The following is a 17,171-nucleotide window of genomic DNA, read 5'->3' as shown; positions in this document are numbered from 1 at the left end:
GCTGGTCTCAAACTCCTGACCTCAGTTGATCCGCCTACCTGGGCCTCCCAAAGTGCTGGGATTACAGGTGTGAGCCACCGCGCCCACCCGAGATTTACTTTTAAAGGCCCAGTAGTTCTAATGCCCAGGAGTAGGGTTAGTCTTCTGGAATTTTTCAGAATTAGATCTAATGCCTTTACTTTCATATAGTTTTTATTAAAGAATTCTGTGTAGTTTTGCCTCCTTAATACTCTTACTTTTCTCCCACTGTTAGTATTTAAATGATCACCACCTCTAGCGTGAAGACTTTTAACAGTCTCCTGTTACATTTACTGTCCTGTATCTCCTGTCCCTGTACTCTTCTAATCTAGCTTCTCTCCACAAAGAACTTCTAGAGTAGGATTTTTCAGCTGATTCCGCAGACAGTTGCTAGTGTCTTGTTATCTTGTCAGGTGTGTAAAAAAGAAATGTTGGATAGCTTATTAAAATAGAGATTCCAAGGCTCAACATCCCGCCTACCTAAAGTACCCACCTGTCTGACAACCTACCTGTATGAGAATCTCTGGGTGTGAAGTCTGGTGATTTGTATTTTTAAAGAGTTCCCCATGTAATTCTGAAACATGACCAGCTTTAAGACTGACTGTAAGACAGAGTGTTTTTCATTGATTCTAAGATGCACTGTTTTCATCTTTGCAGTGAAATTGCATCTTAAATTGCTATTGTTCAGGATTGAAGTCTTGTTCTTCTAAAGAGAATTTTCATTTGTTTCTGCCAGGCATTTGGGGATACTACCAACCGGAGACCACGTTAAAGTTTTTGCTCGTTTGTTTTGTTTGTTTGTTTTTGAACCACAGTGTTAGCTTTAATTTAGGCCGCAGATGTGCTCAAGGTTCAGTTCTCAGGGAAGAATTTTTTGCTTCACCTTTCTACCTAAGGGCAAGTTGAGAAATACAAAATTCCTTGCTTTCCCTTTCTGCATGGCTAATTTATTTCTTTAATCTTACACTGCGGGCATAGCCCTTTGGTAATGTAGCTTTATTCTGTAGTATTCTATTCTAATATTAAGACTCAAACATAAAGCTTTTTTGTTTCTTATGGTGCATATAGTAATGTTGTGTCTTGGCAGTTTAGATTTGATAGAATTCAATAATAGTCATATTCTCTAGTATGAATATTAGGTCTCTTGTAATTTGTTCCCTGCTTTCTCCTTTAATCTCCTTTATTTTTGCTTTTCCCTTCACTCTATGTACCATAGAGACTACGAAAATTATCCACATTCACCTTCTTTCATATTTAACATTTCCTTGCATATGCTATTGAAGTCTTCTTTCCCTTCTTATAGGTCATTAAAGACTTAACTCCCTTATGAAAGCCACCTTGACTTTTCTCACTCTACATGTCTTCTTTGCTTATCATAGTATCTTTTACATACTTCTGGTAGAGAACTCACCATACTTTATTGCAATTAGTTGTAACCATTCTTTCTCTCCCTTTAGACTGTGAGCTCCTTGAGGGCAGGAACTACATATTTTATTTTCTGTTGTGTCTTCAGAGTAAAGTGCTTGGCTTATAGATGCTCAATAAATGATGTGTTTGTTGACTGAATTGTTTTAAAATGGCTTTAAAAAGTCTTTTGGTGGTACAGCCGTTTTCCACAGATTTCTTTTCTCTGATAGTCTAGAGAAACACACATGCAAAAATTATTTATTTTTTTCTCCTGTGTTCTTTGACTTTGAGTCCCGTTAGCTTTTTGAATTTGCCTTTACCTCTATCAGTCAGGAAGGAGATAACTATTCATAGTAGGAATTTTAAGGATCTCTCTTAAGCCAAAGTATTAATTATTTTGTATTTTGATAATATTGGAGTTAGACAGGAAGACCGTTTGTAAAAACCATTCTAGGAAACCAAGAACTAAAAATCGAGTGTAACTCATGTGGGTCAGGCCCACTGACTACAATAAATCTTGTGTTGGTTTTTTTCATTTCATTTTATTCTATTATTGTAAAAAACAGAATAAAAATAATAGAAAATTACCTTTCATTTTTTCTTTTAGCTTGTCAGTATATACTGCATACTATACAGTATCTTACTGCACACACAATATTCTGCGTTTCTAGTCATATTTTAAGTTTCTCAGATTTTTATATATGGTATCTCATTAAAAATGCATGTACAATTTTCCATCAATTTGATATTTCACAGTTTGCTTATTGGACTTAAGATTATCTGTACTACATTTTAAACTCATGGTGTTACTGAGTTTTTTCAAGGAAAGTTAAAAAAAAATTTTTAATGTAACTTTTTGCTATGCCTTTAAGGAGTTTCAGAAAATTTCACTCTGAATTTTTCCTTTTCTTCTTTTAATGATAGATTAGAGAGAATTCCCATTCACTTGGCTAGAAAAAAACATTGTAAAATTGCCACAGTAGGGTAGCCTTGTTCAGGTTCATCACATACTTGCCTGGGCTTTGGCAGAAGCCTCCTTATTGCCCTAGTCTTTATACCTTCCAAACCATCATCCACTGCCACTATTGTAATTACTATCCATTTCAAAATTTTCAGTGACTGTTGACTGTAGGATAAAATTTAACTTCTTTGTGTGATGTGTAAGGCACTCCTTTGTGCCTGTCCAGCCATGTTTCCCTATATGTTCTTCCACTGTGACACCAACCTTATTGAAATGAACTGTTTGAGGGTCTTTTTCCTCCTCCACACTGTAAGCTCCTCGGGAGCAGGGGCTCCATCTCATGGTACTTTAGTATTTTTATTAGCTAGTACAGTCCCAGAGTGTAGTCTCAATACACTTTTCCTTCCTAATTTCTTTAACCCATCATGCTTTAAGCTACATTAGTAATGAGGTGTTTGTAGTTCTTTGAGTTATGCCTTATTTTGTTATGTCTTCACATAGCCTTTTACTTCTTCACTTGTTAAAATACAGCTTGCCTCCAGGATTACCTTTAGGAGCCTTTTCCTGACTTCTCTCAGCATTGTTCTTGGCACTGTTTGCCCCACCTCTCCTGTGTCCAGTGCATACTTTCATTGTGGCACTGACTCACCTTCAGTTGTGATTGTTTGCCCTCTGTTGGGCAAAGTTTACTGAGAGAAGGGACTTCTTTATTCTTCGAATTTCACTGCCTAGTACAGTACTTACAGCATGTGGTTAGATGTGCAGTTAAATATTTGCTGAATAAATAAATGAGTGAAAGAATTAATGAAATTAAAAGCATATACTTGATGGCATTTTCAAGCCATCAGTATTTGTTGAACTAAAAATTGTACACAGAATCACATATAAGGCTAAAATTATTAATGTGTACAGTGAAATTGAGCAACCTGCTGTGTTAGAAATTAAAAGGTGAATTCTGTTATTCACCGACTGTTAATTTAGGCCCAAAAGTGCCAAGAAGGAGTTGGGAGTGGACTCCAATCTGTTATGAAAGTGAGATAAACGTTCTTGTTCCTTCCAATCCCTTTCAGTAGCAGTTCTCCATAGTCACCCTTATCAGCTTTATGCAGAACTTACTGAATCATAACACATCGAGCTGTCCTTACCAGGTGGGAAGCATCTTGAAGGCTCATAGTCTTTGATGACCTAAGATAGTAAAACTATTCAATTGTGTGCCACATGACAGAAAAAAATGCTACCTCCGTTTTACTTTTATTAAATCACTTTTACTTTGAGTACTTCAACCCAAATGTTATAATTTTCATTCCTCTTGGAGTTCAATAATTTTATTAAATTCAGTACCCAAACTTTTTAAGGAAACAACTTTGTTTACATTTCAATAGTATCTTTATTTGATCTATTACCGGTTTTATTTAATATGTTAACATTTTACAGTTGATACTAAGTATCTCAGAATTGTAGAACATGAAGGAACTCAACATTCTTCCCACCCCCAAACCGCCCCCTTCTGTGAGGGCGTCTTCCTGTGTTGCCCAGGCTGGAGTGCAGTGGCACCATCTCTGCTCACCACAACCTCCACCATTCCCCAACCCCCACCCTCGGTTTAAGCAGTTTCCCTGCCTCAGCCTCCGGAGTAGCTGGGATTATGGGTGCGTGCCACCACGCCCGGCTAATTTTTGTATTTTTAGTAAAGACGGTTTCACCATGTTAGCCAGGCTCGTCTTGGACCTCATGATTCGCCCACCTTGGCCTCCCAAAGTGTTGCGATTACAGGCGTGAGCCACCACACCGGCCTGACATTGTTTCTTAAATATTCTGAAGTTAATTTGTATCCAGTTTTGAACTCAGTTAAATCGTTCTTGGTAGCAGGACTCTCATTTCTTATTTTGAAATGAAAGTTTACTTCCCTCATCTCATTCCCTTAGTCTTACAAACACAAAACAGTAGACTGTCTTGACTGAAAGAAGAGTTCAGGAGAAAGGATAGGTGGAGTAATAACTTCTTATCATCTGTCAGGCAGGGAGAGGAATGCACTCAAAGGAAATTGAAATGTACCGTTTGTGTCTGCTTCCAAGATTTTAAGCCCTGGCAAATGCCTGTTTGTGGACACTGCTGTACACTTCTGTGCACTTGAAGCTGACTCCTTCTCAGACTGATAAAGCTGACTGTTGTCAAGTCTACATTGGAAAAGAGAAAAAGTTGCACTTACCAAAATAAAGTGGACCTGTGTATACCACTAGGTTTTTCAGCATGGTTAAAATAGATGCTGGCCTAACATCCAACTTCAGTCTCGTTATACTTGGAAATGTCTTTTGATATTCTCTGCATTATGCAAAAAATGGTAATTGACCTGTTCTTTCAGGGCAAACATACTTTGATTGGAAAGAGTTGGGAAAGATTCAGAACAAATGAAGGGCATTGTTTTGTTTATACAGTAAGACTTCTTGGTAGAAAGGATGTATTCCAGGAACATGGTTTTCTTGTAAAAAAAAAAAAAAAATACAATTGGATGTGTATTAAGAAATTAGGCATAAATTCCGTGAGATGACATCACACATTCAACTAAATAAGGACTGGTAAAACAATGCCATGGGTACAGAAGCAGATTGTGTCAGATTTGTGGAGAACACATTACAGGTGAAGCTGGATCTGAATTTCAGGTGATTAGACAGGGACAGGGAGCAAGGCCAGCCCCTGAGGGCAACCCACATTCAGGTCAGCTAGCTCTAAGGATATTCCTCTCTCCTCAGATTGTGTACTAGCTGCAACCATGTCCTATTCTTGGGCAAAGCTGTGAGTGTGGACACTGGGGCTGAAATGGTAGAGTTGTGTCTGGGTAGGTACTAATCCAGGAAGGAGGAGAAGCCTCCAAACCCAGAAGATAATAGATATGAAAGGAGGCCAGGCACAGTGGCTCACACCTGTAATCCCAGCACTTTGGGAGGCCAGCGTGGGAGAATCGCTTGAGCCCAGAAGTTGGAGACTGGCTTGGACAACATAGTGAGACCTTGTCTCTACAGGGGAAAAACGAAGGTAATGCCAGACATTGTGTGAAAAGCAAACTAATAACTGGATAGTCTGAAATAAATGAAAGAGAAGCCTGAGTTTAAAGGAGAACGCCCCTTCAGGCTATGTGCATTTATTTATGTCCACTTTTCAAAAAAAAAAAGAAAAGAAAACGGGATTTGCAATGACTTAGAGTAAAATACAATGCAATACATTAAAGACCATGGTTAAAGAAATCAGGGAGAGAATAAAGGCACTATAATAAGGTAAATTTGATGTACAGTGGTACATATTTTAGGCATGGTGTAATTACAAAATATAAAAGCAGGATTGGTCATAAAGGGTGCATGGTCCTTGGCCTTCAAGCATTTTGAACCCTCCTATGGGGCCTCCCAAAGAAGATACTCTGAGGTAACTCAGCAGAACTGATTGTGTTAGGAGGAGTTACCAAAGATAGGCCTTCAGCATATTCACCTAGCAACCAACATCTCCATAAATGATTCTCCAAGGATGCCACACTCCCCTGAGAGTACCTTACAGCATCTTGTTTCCCCTACCTTAAAGGACTAAAGGAAATTTGACTTCCCATCTTACCCAGTAACATAATTCCATGGACTGTCTACCTATAAAAATATTTTCTCATATGTTTATTTCTTGAACATTTTAAAGAAGTCTAAACCTTTCCTTCCACAGTTATGGGTAAAAGATAGTAAAATAACATTTACTGACTTCTGTATTTACATCCTGTTAGGGTTTGCATACATTTTTTGAATGCTAAGCCAATTATTGCTCAAAGGAGCCTTCTTAGACAGCTAATATATTTCTCCCATTTTAAACCTAACATTAAAGAGCCCAGGGTGATGCAGCTAGAAAGTAGAAGAGTCAGAATTCCAATCCACGCCATCTGGCTCCACAGTGTTTCTGTTTAACTGTTTTATACTGCTTCTCAGTCATGGTTCATCATTACGAGTTGCAAATATTTCTACACTTTAGATGTAGAAATTAATTACCATTCAGAGGGGATTGGTAATAGAATCAATAATGGATTCTTTTTTTTTTTTTCCAGTGGATAAATTGCAGGGTGGAGGCAGGTTGCCTGCTGATAGAAAAGGTAGATGTATATAACTGTGATGATGTGCTCTTCTCATTTGGCCTGGCAGAGGATTAATGAATGGAAGAGCACTATGAATGGGTCAGCGAAGAGGTGCTAGACAAAGGGAGAAACTTGAAGAAAAGGGAACCATGAGAGTAATACAAGCATGCACTTCATATTTTACTGTATTGCCTAGAGTAGTGAAAAGCTCTATTGAAAGGTAGTGAATTTTAGCTTTTGGGAAAGCCTAAGATTCAACTTTGAAAAGAGCCTTTTGAGTTTTATAAATCAAAGACTTTGGAGGGAGAACCACTAAGGCAACAATACAAGCTGTTCGTTAAGTGCTTCCCTTCAAACACATGCGTGCGTGTGTGCACACGTACACTAGAAGAACACAGAATAGGAGAATCATCCAGGACCTTTGGGTTTTAGGGATTAACTGAGTAGAGCTAGAGAACCCATTTTAGTGCCTGTGGGTATACTGGTTTGCTGCAAGTCCAACCTATCTTTGAAAATTCCACAGTTTGAATAAAGAGAGGCCCAAATTGGGAAAGGGTGTGTGGCAGTTATTGATTTCTAAGCTTCCAACTAAGCACTGTGCCTGACAAAAAAATAAGATTTGCTTTCAATGAAATTGGACTACGTAGGACCTCAGTCAAGTCGGCTTTATTTTCTCTATATGTTAACAAAAAAAAGGTTACTGTACCTTTCACGGTTTTAGAGGAGGCTAAAGTAGGTAACAAGTGATGTGTAAAGGATGAGAGAATGAAAAGACAGCCTGTATGATGATGATGTTGCTTTTTAAATAAGATCATTTAGTATTAAAAGAATTGTTTTCTCCCTAACATTGTTGTTATTAAGAAAATAAAGTTGGAGTAAATACACAATCCTCCCTCCATGGAGTTAAGTAAAGCCTCCCTGCCCCTCCACCGCCTGCAAAATTGAACTTTGTTTGAAAAAGTTTTCTCATTACTGGCTTAAGAATCTCCTGTTTCGGCCGGGCGTGCTGGCTCACGCCTGTAATCCCAGCCCTTTGGGAGGCCGAGGCAGGTGGATCACGAGGTCAGGAGATCGAGACCATCCTGGCTAACACGGTGAAACCCTGTCTCTACTAAAAATACAAAAAATTACCCGGGTGTGGTTTTGGGCGCCTGTAGTCCCAGCTACTTGGGAGGCTGAGGCAGGAGAATGGCGTGAACCAGGGAGGTGGAGCTTGCAGTGAGCCGAGATTGCACCACTGCTCTCCAGTCTGGGAGACACAGCGAGACTCCGTCTCAAAAAAAAAAAAATCTCCTGTTTCAGCGGGGCACGGTGGCTCACGCCTGAAATCCCAGCACTTTGGGAGGCCGAGGTGGGTGGGTCACGAGGTCAGGAGTTCAAGACCAGCCTGGCCAAGATGGTGAAACCCCGTCTCTACTAAAAATACAAAAATTAGCCGATTGTGGTTGTGAACGCCTGTAATCCCAGCTACTCGGGAGACTGAGGCAGAAGCATTGCTTGAACCTGGGAGGTGGAGGTTTCAGTGAGCTGAGATCATGCCATTGCACTCCAGCCTGGGTGACAGTGAGACTCATCTCAAAAAGAAAAACAGAGTCTCCTGTTTCTCTGATAGAAACTAAGAAAATAAGCTTTTTTTGTTTTTTTTTTTTTGAGAAGCTGATTTTCATGCTCTGATTATAATGAAAAGTAAAATGTTATTATTAATTAAACTTCATAGTTACAGTTTGCTCTTTGTATTGCACAGTTTTACGGATTTTGAAAAATGCATAACATTATGGATCCATGATTACAGTGTCCTACAGAATAGTTTCATCACTCTAAAAACTCCTGGAACTTCACTGGTACATTCTTCCAAATCCCAGGCAACCACTGATCTTTTTGTTGTCTCTTTAGTTTTGCCGTTCCCAGAATGTCATATAGTTGGAATTATATAACACATAACCTTTTCAGATTCTCTCATGTCTTTTTGTTGCTTGATAGCTCATTTCTTTTTATCATTGAACAATGTTTTATTATATGGCTATATCACAGTTTATCCATTCACCTATTAAAAGACATCTTGATTGCCTCTAGTTTCACAGCTATAAATAAAACTGCTCTAAACATTTGTGTGTAGGTTTTTGTGTGGCTGTGAGTTTTCAGCTCAATTGGGTATATACTTAGGAGCACAATTGCTGTAAACATGTTTAGTTTTATAAGAAATTGCCAAACTGCCTTGCAAAGTAGCCTTACCATTTTGCATTCCCACTGACAGTGAATGAGAGTTTCTGTTGCCCTGCATCCTTATCATCATTTGGTTTTGTCAGTTTTTGGATTTTAGCCATTTTACTAGGTGCGAGGTGTTATGTCACTGTTGTCATTTGCTGTTCCCTGATGATATAGGATGTTGATCACCTTTTCATTTGATTGACATTATTTATATATCTTCTTTAGTGTAGTATCTATTTAGACCTTTTGCCCATTTCTTTATTGGATTGTTTTATTGTTCAGTTTTAAGTGTTCTTTGTATATTTTAGATACACGTCCTATAGAGATACGTATTTTGCATATTTTCTTCCTCTCTGTGCCTTGTCTTTTCATTCCCTAACAGTGTCTTTCATAGAGTGAAAGTTCTTAATTTTAATGAAGTCCAGCTTAACAATTTTTTTGCTTTCATGAATTATGTATTTAGTATTATTTCTAAAAGCCCATCATCAAACTCAAGGTCCCTGAGATTTTCTCCAGTGTTATTTTCTACAAGTTTTGTAGACTGCATTTTATATGTAGATCTGTGATCCATTTTGAATTAGGTTTTGTGAAGGGTGTAAGGTCTATATCTAGATTCATTTTCTTCATATGGGATGTCACCGTTCTAGCACTCATTGTTGAAAAGACTCCCTGCTCCCCCCACCGATGAATTGCCTTTGCTCCTTTGTCAGAGATCTTTTGTCAAAAACTATATTTGTGTGGATCTGTATCTGGGCTCTCTATTCTGTTCCATTGATCTACTTGTCCACTCTTTTCTTAAATTCTTGCTGTTTATAATAGCTTCAGAGTAAGTCTTGAAGTAAAGTAGTGTCAGTCCTCTGCCTTTTTTTTTTTTTGGTTTAGCACCAGTTGCTCTGAACCTAAGTCCTCTGCCTTTTTTCTTCTTTGTTCTCGTATTGGCTCTTTGGGGCTCTTGTCTTTCTATATGAACAATTCATCATTGTAACAAAATAACTTACTGGGATTTTTTATTGAGACATTGTTGAATCTATATCACATTTGAGAAGAATTGACATAATAATGTCTTCCTATCTATGAACATAGAATATCTCTGCATTTTTTAATTTCTTTCATCAGACTTTTGTGGTTTTCCTCATACAGATCCTCTGCATGTTTTGTTAGATTAATACTTAAGTGTCATTTTTTGTTGTTGTTCTAATGTAAATGGTATTATTCCTTAATTTCAAATACTGAGTGTTCATTTTTGGTCTGTAGGAAAGCAATTGACTTGTATGTTAACTTTGTATGCTGCAGCCTTACTGTATTCTTTAATTAGTTCCAGGAATTTTTTTAGTCAATTCTTTGGAATTTTCTACATAGACAGTCTTGTCATCTGTAAGCAAAGACAGTTTCATTTCTTCCTGATCTGTATACTTTTTATTTCCTTTTCTTGTCTTATTGCATTAGCCAGGACTTCCAGGATGATGTTGAATAGAAGTGGTGAGAAGGAACATCCTTGCCTTATTCCTGATCTTAGTAGGAAAGCATCTAGTTTCTTACAATTGTGATATTAACTGTAGGTTTTCTGTAAAAGTTCTTTATCAAGTTGAAGAAATTCTCTATTCTTAGTTTGCTGAGAGTTTTATTGTGAAAGAGGGTTAGATTTTGTCAAATGCTTTTTCTACATCTATTGATATGCTCATATGATTTTTCTTCTTTAGTCGATGCAGTGGATTAAATTAATTAAAAATGCTGAACAAATCCCACTTGGTCTTGGCATATAATTTTTATATGTTGGATTCAGCTTGCTATAATAATATTTTGTTGAGAATTTTTACATGTATGTTCATGAGAGCTATTCGTCTGTCATTTTCCTTATAATATCTTTTTCTGCTTTAGGATTAGGGTGATGCTGACGTCATAGAATGAGTTAGGAAGTGTTATCTCTGCTTCTGTTTTCTGGGAGTTATGAGAGAGATTGATATAATTTCTTTCCTAAATGTTCAGTAGAATTTATCAGTGAACTCATCTGGACCTGGTGTTTTTGGGGGAGGTTTTTTAATTTGACTTTTTGCTTATTATAGATCTATATAGATTTTCTGTTTCTTCTTTAGTCACTTTTGGTAGTTTGTGTTTTTGCCCATTTTATGTAAGTTGTCAATTTATGGCCATATAGTTATTCTGTGCTTATCATAATATACTTTTATTACCGTTTTAATGTCTGTTGGATGAGTAGTGATGACCCCCTATTTCATTTTTGATATTAGTCATTTGTCTTCTTTTTTTTTTTTTTTCTTAGAGATTATTCAGTGTTACTGATCTTTTCAGAAGTCAGGTGACTTGTTTTTGTAAACTGTTTTCTTATCATTTTAGAAACTTGAAAGCTGTAGAAGGATTTTATGTTTTGGTAAGCTTTATTTGTCATTTCAGCAACAAAGTAGAAAATCAAAATCTTGTGGTGTTAAATTTACCTAATGTAAAAGTAGCTTTTTCTGAGTATTAGGAGATGATGAAAATTTGCCTTTTTCTCTCTCTGTTTCATTTTCCCTCACAAATATTCATAGATTAGAGGAATTTCAAAGCCAGTGTAAACCTTAGAAATTGTTCAGTGTAACCCCTGCTGTGATTCTCAAGCCCAGAATTAAGAGGGCCTACAGGGCTTCCCTGGCTCTGAGGGCTAATGAAAGAGCATCTCTGGAATTGGGCCCCAGGAATCTGAACTTCTAACAGATTATTCAGTTTTCTTTATTTTGGGCATATACACACAAGTGGATTTTTAACCAGCGTAGTCTCATGCAGTGAGAACTGTTACATAGAAGATGACTCAATACTGTGATTTCACACATCAGTAACAAGAGGTAGGGACATTAAGTGACTTGTAGGGACATTAAGGGACCACACCTGTTGAATGAAAGCAGTGAGATGAAGCCCTAAGTCAAGCTGGTCTAACTTGCGGCCCAGGACAGCTTTGAATGCAGTCGTTGCAACACAAATTCAAAAACTTTCTTAAAACACGATGAGATTTTTTTTTTTTTTGCAGTTTTTTCTGTAAGCTCATCAGGCTATCATTAGTGTATTTTATGGGTGGCCAAAGATAATTAATTCTTCTTCTTCCAGTGTGGCCCAGGGAAGCCAAAAGATTGGACACCTCTGCCCTAAGTCTTTTGATAGCTTGAAGTCTTCCCACTGTATCATGCTTTCTGATATTAAGCATTTAATGGTGCAGAGCACTATGGGTGATACATATGTTGAACACAGTCTGTTTTTAAGGAACTTAAAATACAGGATCTTATTTGTTTATCTTAAGGCAGTCATGCATTATCTCAAAATGAATAAAATGTGTTTGGTGTTTTTTTTTTTCCTTGTTGTCCATTTAGAGTATTTTTGGTAGTCTGTTAATTGTGAACCTTCAATGCATCCTTAAATTTTAATTATTAGTCATTAATCCTTATTTAGAGGAAATCTTCTGTCCTATTTTTTCCTCAACTATATGTTTTCTTCCATTTCTGTCAGTTTAGATTATAGTGCAGTGTTTTTTAGAAAAGTATGTTCTGGGGAGCTTTAGTCACCTTGATACTCCTTGGGATGCTGAAGTCGGTTTTTAAAGCCTGTTTTTAGTTATATTGTATCAGAATCACCTGTTTGGGTTTTTTGTTTTAAAGAAAGGAAACAAAAAACGTTTCAGGATCCTTTGCTTTGGGAGTGGGGCCTGAAAAATCAGGGTTTTTGTTCTTTTGTTAGTAGTAGTAGTAATAGTATTTGAGACAGGGTCTCATTTTGTTGCTCAGGCTGGAGTACAGTGGTGTGATCATGGTTCACTGCAGCTTTGACCTCCCAGGCTCTAGCATTTCTCCCACCTCAACCTCCTGAGTAGCTGGGACTTCAGCTGTGTACTACCATGCCTGGCTAATTTTATTTTAATGTTTTTAGACATAGGATCTCACTTTGTTGCCCATGCTGGTCTCAAACACCTTGGCTCAAGCAGTCCTCCTGCCTTGGACCCCTAAAATGTTGAGATTACAGGTATGAGCCACTGAATCCATTCAAAAATCAGTTTTAAAAACATACCACCTCATACCCTTTAGAATGGCTACTATCAAAAACAGAAAATAACAAGTGTTGGCAAGGATGTGGTGAAACTGGAACTCTTTTGGACTGTTGGGAATGTAAAATGATATAGCCACTATGGAAAACAGTTTGATGATCCCTCAAAAAATTGAAGATAGACTTACCATGTGGTCCAGCAATTCCATTTCTGTGTATGTACCCAGACAAATGAAAAGAAGGTTTCAAAGAGATATTTGTGTACCCATGTTCATAGCAGCATTATTCACAAAAACTAAAACCTGGAAGTAACACAGTTATTCATTACTGGATGAATGGGTAAGCAAAATGTGGCATGTACTTAGAATGAATATTATTGAGCCTTAAAAAGGAAGGCAGTGACACATGGTTACAATATGGATGAACCTTGAGACATTTGCCAAGTGAAATAAGTCATTATCTGAGGTACTTAGAATAGTCAGAATCATAGAGACAGACAGTAGAAAGGTGGTTGCTAGGGACTGGGGAGAGGGAGAAATGGGGAGTTATTGTTTAATAGGTACAGAGTTTCAGTTTTACAAGATGAAAAGCGTTATGGAGACAGATAGTGGTGATTATGCAACATTATGAATATATTTAATACCACTGAACTGCACACTTATAAACAGTTGTGGGTACTTTTATGTTATATGTATTTCAACACAATAAAAAATGAAAAAGGAAAAACATGCATTGTAGGTATATACTCAAATTTGAGAATCCCTGTTCTTGATGAGTCACAGTGAGTATCAAGTGGCATGTCCCCAAACTAATTGATAAATATCTCAACATTTTTTACTTATTTAGCCTCTGAATCCTTCCCCCATATTCCCAACTTTATTTGTAAGTGATGTTCTTTTGTCCCTTTCAGGAACTGGAACAACAACAAGGATATAACTTAGCCCAGAGTTGGAGGCAAATAAGCTTTGCATATTGTGGCCACGGAAAGCCTTACGCTTCTAACCTGGGCCATAGGCTCCCAGCTATGTCCTGGTGACATTAGGGATTTTTAATATGTATTATCTTTTTTCTTTTTCTTTTTCTTTTCTTTTTTTTTCTAATTTCATTTGAGTGTTTTTATTTTTAAGGTAAAGGAATGAATAGTACAGGAAACCCCTTGTATCCATCAACAAACAATCAGCTTCATATTTTATTTATTCCTCACACTTTTTTTGATGATACATTGTAAAACAAATCCCAGACACTATTTCACCCATAAATATTTCATTGTTTATCTTTCAAAGAAAAGGGCTTGTGTCTTTTTCCGAGCATAACCACAGTACCATTGTAACCAAATTAATAATAATTCCTTGATAGCACCTAATTTATGTGAACTGGCCAAATAGTACCTCTGGCCTTAGGGCTGTCTATAGGTTCTAACCCTTAAGTAAGATGTTATGTTTTATATATTTACTACTGCACAGTTATTTTAAAAAAAACGAAAAACAACAAAATACCTCCTAAGGTACTTTCCCTACTAACAGTAATTGAGTGATGGTAAGTTTTAGAATATCAGATTCATGGTTCCAAGATGGCCAAATAGGAACAACTCCGGTCTATAGCTCCCAGCATGATCAATGCAAAAGATGGGTGATTTCTGCCTTTCCAACTGAGCCCTGAAGAGAGCAGTGGTTCTCCCAGCATGGTGTTTGAACTCTGAGAACGGACAGACCACCTCCTCAAGTGGGTCCCTGATCCCTGTGTAGCCTAACTTGGAGACACCTCTCAGTACGGGCTGACTGACACCTCATAAAACCGGGTGCCCCTCTGAGACGAAGCTTCCAGAGGAAGGATCAGGCAGCAATATTTGCTGTTCTGCAATAGTTGTTGTTCTGCAGCTTCTGCTGGTGATAACCAGGCAAACAGGGTCTGGAGTGGACCTTCAGCAAACTCCAACAGACCTGCAGCTGAGGGACCTGACTGTTAGAAGGAAAACTAACAAACAGAAAGGAATAGTATCAACATCAACAAAAAGGACATTCACACCAAAACCCCGTCTGTAGGTCACCATCATCAAAGACCAAAGGTAGATAAAACCACAAAGATCGGGAGAAACCAGAGCAGAAAAGCTGAAAATTCTAAAAACCAGAGTGCCCTTTCTCCTCCAAAGGATCGCAGCTCCTTGCCAGCGACAGAACAAAGCAGGACAGGGAATGACTTTGACAAGTTGACAGAAGTAGGCTTCACAAAGTTGGTAATAACAAACTTCTCTGAGATAATGGAGGATGTTTGAACCCATCGCAGGGAAGTTACAAACCTTGAAAAAAGATTAGACGAATGGCTAACTAGAATAAACAGCGTAGAGAAGACCTTAAATGACCTGATGGAGCTGAAAACCGTGGCACGAGAACTACGTGATGCATGCACAAGCTTCAGTAGCCTATTTGATCAAGTGGAAGAAAGGGTATCAGTGATTGAAGATCAAATGAATGAAATGGAGTGAGAAGTTTAGAGAAAAAAGTAAAAAGAAACTAACAAAGCTTCCAAGAAATACGGGACTGTGTGAAAACACCAAATCTGTGTTAGATTGGTGTACCTGAAAGTGACGGGGAGAATGGAACCAAGCTGGAAAACACTCTACAGGATATTATCCAGGAGAACATTCCCAACCTAGCAAGGCAGGCCAATATTCAAATTCAGGAAATACAAAGAACACCACAAAGATACTCCTCGAAAAGAGCAACTCCAAGACATGTAATTGTCAGATTCACCAAGGTTGAAATGAAGGAAAAAATGCCAAGGGCAGCCAGAGAGAAAGATCAGGTTACCCACAAAGGGAAGCCTATCAGACTAACAGCGGATCTCGCGGCAGAAACCCTACAAGCCAGAAGAGAGTGGGGGCCAATATTCCACATTCTTAAAGAACAAATTTCCAATCCAGAATTTCATATCCAGCCAAACTAAGCTTCATAAGTGAAGGAGAAATAAAATCCTTTACAGACAAATAAATGCTGAGAGATTTTGTCACCACCAGGCCTGCCTTACAGCCTTACAGGAACTCGTGAAGGAAGCACTAAACATGGAAAGGAATAACTGGTATAAGCCACTGCAAAAACATGCCGAATTGTAAAGATGCTAGGAAGAAACTGCATCAACTAATGAGCAAAATAACCCACTAACATCATAACGACAGGATCAAATTCACACATAACAATATGAATCTTAAATGTAAAAGGGTTAAATGGCCTAATTAAAAGACACAGACTGGAAATTGGATAAAGAGTCAAGACCCATCAGTGTGCTGTATTCAGGAGACCCATCTCACATGCAGAGACACACATAGGCTCAAAATAAAGGGATGGAGGAAGATCTACCAAGCAAATGGAAAGCAATAAAAAGCGGGGGTTGCAATCCTAGTCTCTGATAAAACAGACTTTAAACCAACAAAGATCAAAAGAGACAAGGCCATTACATAATGGTAAAGGGATCAATTCAACAGGAAGAGCTAACTATCCTAAATATATATGCACCCAATACAGGAGCACCCAGGTTCGTAAAGCAAGTCCTGAGAGACCTAAAAAGAGACTTAGACTCCCACACAATAATAATGGGAGACTTTAACAACCCACTGTCAATATTAGACAAATCAATGAGACAGAAAGTTAACAAGGATATCCAGAACTTGAACTCAGCTCTGCACCAAGCAGACCTACAGAACTCTCCACCCCAAATCAACAGAATATACATTCTTCTCAGCACCACATCACACTTATTCCAAAGTTGACCACATAGTTGGAAGTAAAGCAGTCCTCAGCAAATGTAAAAGAACAGAAATCACAACAAACTGTCTCTCGGACCACAGTGCAATCAAATTAGAACTCAGGATTAAGAAACTCACTCATAACCACATAACAACATGGAAACTGAACAACCTGCTTCTGAATGACTACTGGGTACATAACAAAATGAAGGCAGAAATAAAGATGTTCTTTGAAACCAGTGAGAACAAAGACACAGTGTACCAGAATCTCTGGGACACATTTAAAGCAGTGTGTAGAGGGAAATTCATAGCACTAAATGCCCACAAGAGAAAGCAGGAAAGATCTAAAATTGACACCCTAACATCACAATTAAAAGAACTAGAAAAGCAAGAGCAAAGAAATTCAAAAGCTAGCAGAAGGCAAGAAATAACTAAGATCAGAGCAGAACTGAAGGAGATAGAGACACAAAAAACCCTTCAAAAAAATCAGTGAATCCAGGAGCTGGTTTTTTGAAAAGATTAACAAAATTGATAGACTGCTAGCAAGACTAATCAAGAAAAGAGAGAAGAATCAAATAGATACAGTAAAAAATGATAAAGGGGATATCAACCCCAATCCCACAGAAATACAAACTACCATCAGAGAATATTATAAACACCTCTATGCAAGTAAACTAGATAATCTAGAAGAAATGGATAAATTCCTGGATATATAC

General features: G+C 37.8%; 1 protein-coding gene across 2 annotated transcripts in view; it reads left to right on the top strand.

Moving 5' to 3' along the window:
- The window catches only part of EPC2 (enhancer of polycomb homolog 2), a 146,388-nt gene that overhangs the window by 45,522 nt on the left and 83,695 nt on the right, over positions 1–17,171 (top strand). The window lies entirely within an intron of this gene.

Source organism: Trachypithecus francoisi, unplaced genomic scaffold (genome assembly GCF_009764315.1).
Source record: "Trachypithecus francoisi isolate TF-2019V2 unplaced genomic scaffold, Tfra_2.0 Lachesis_group13, whole genome shotgun sequence".
NCBI classification, from domain to species: Eukaryota; Metazoa; Chordata; class Mammalia; order Primates; family Cercopithecidae; genus Trachypithecus; species Trachypithecus francoisi.
This window is presented reverse-complemented; position numbering and strand designations above follow the sequence as displayed.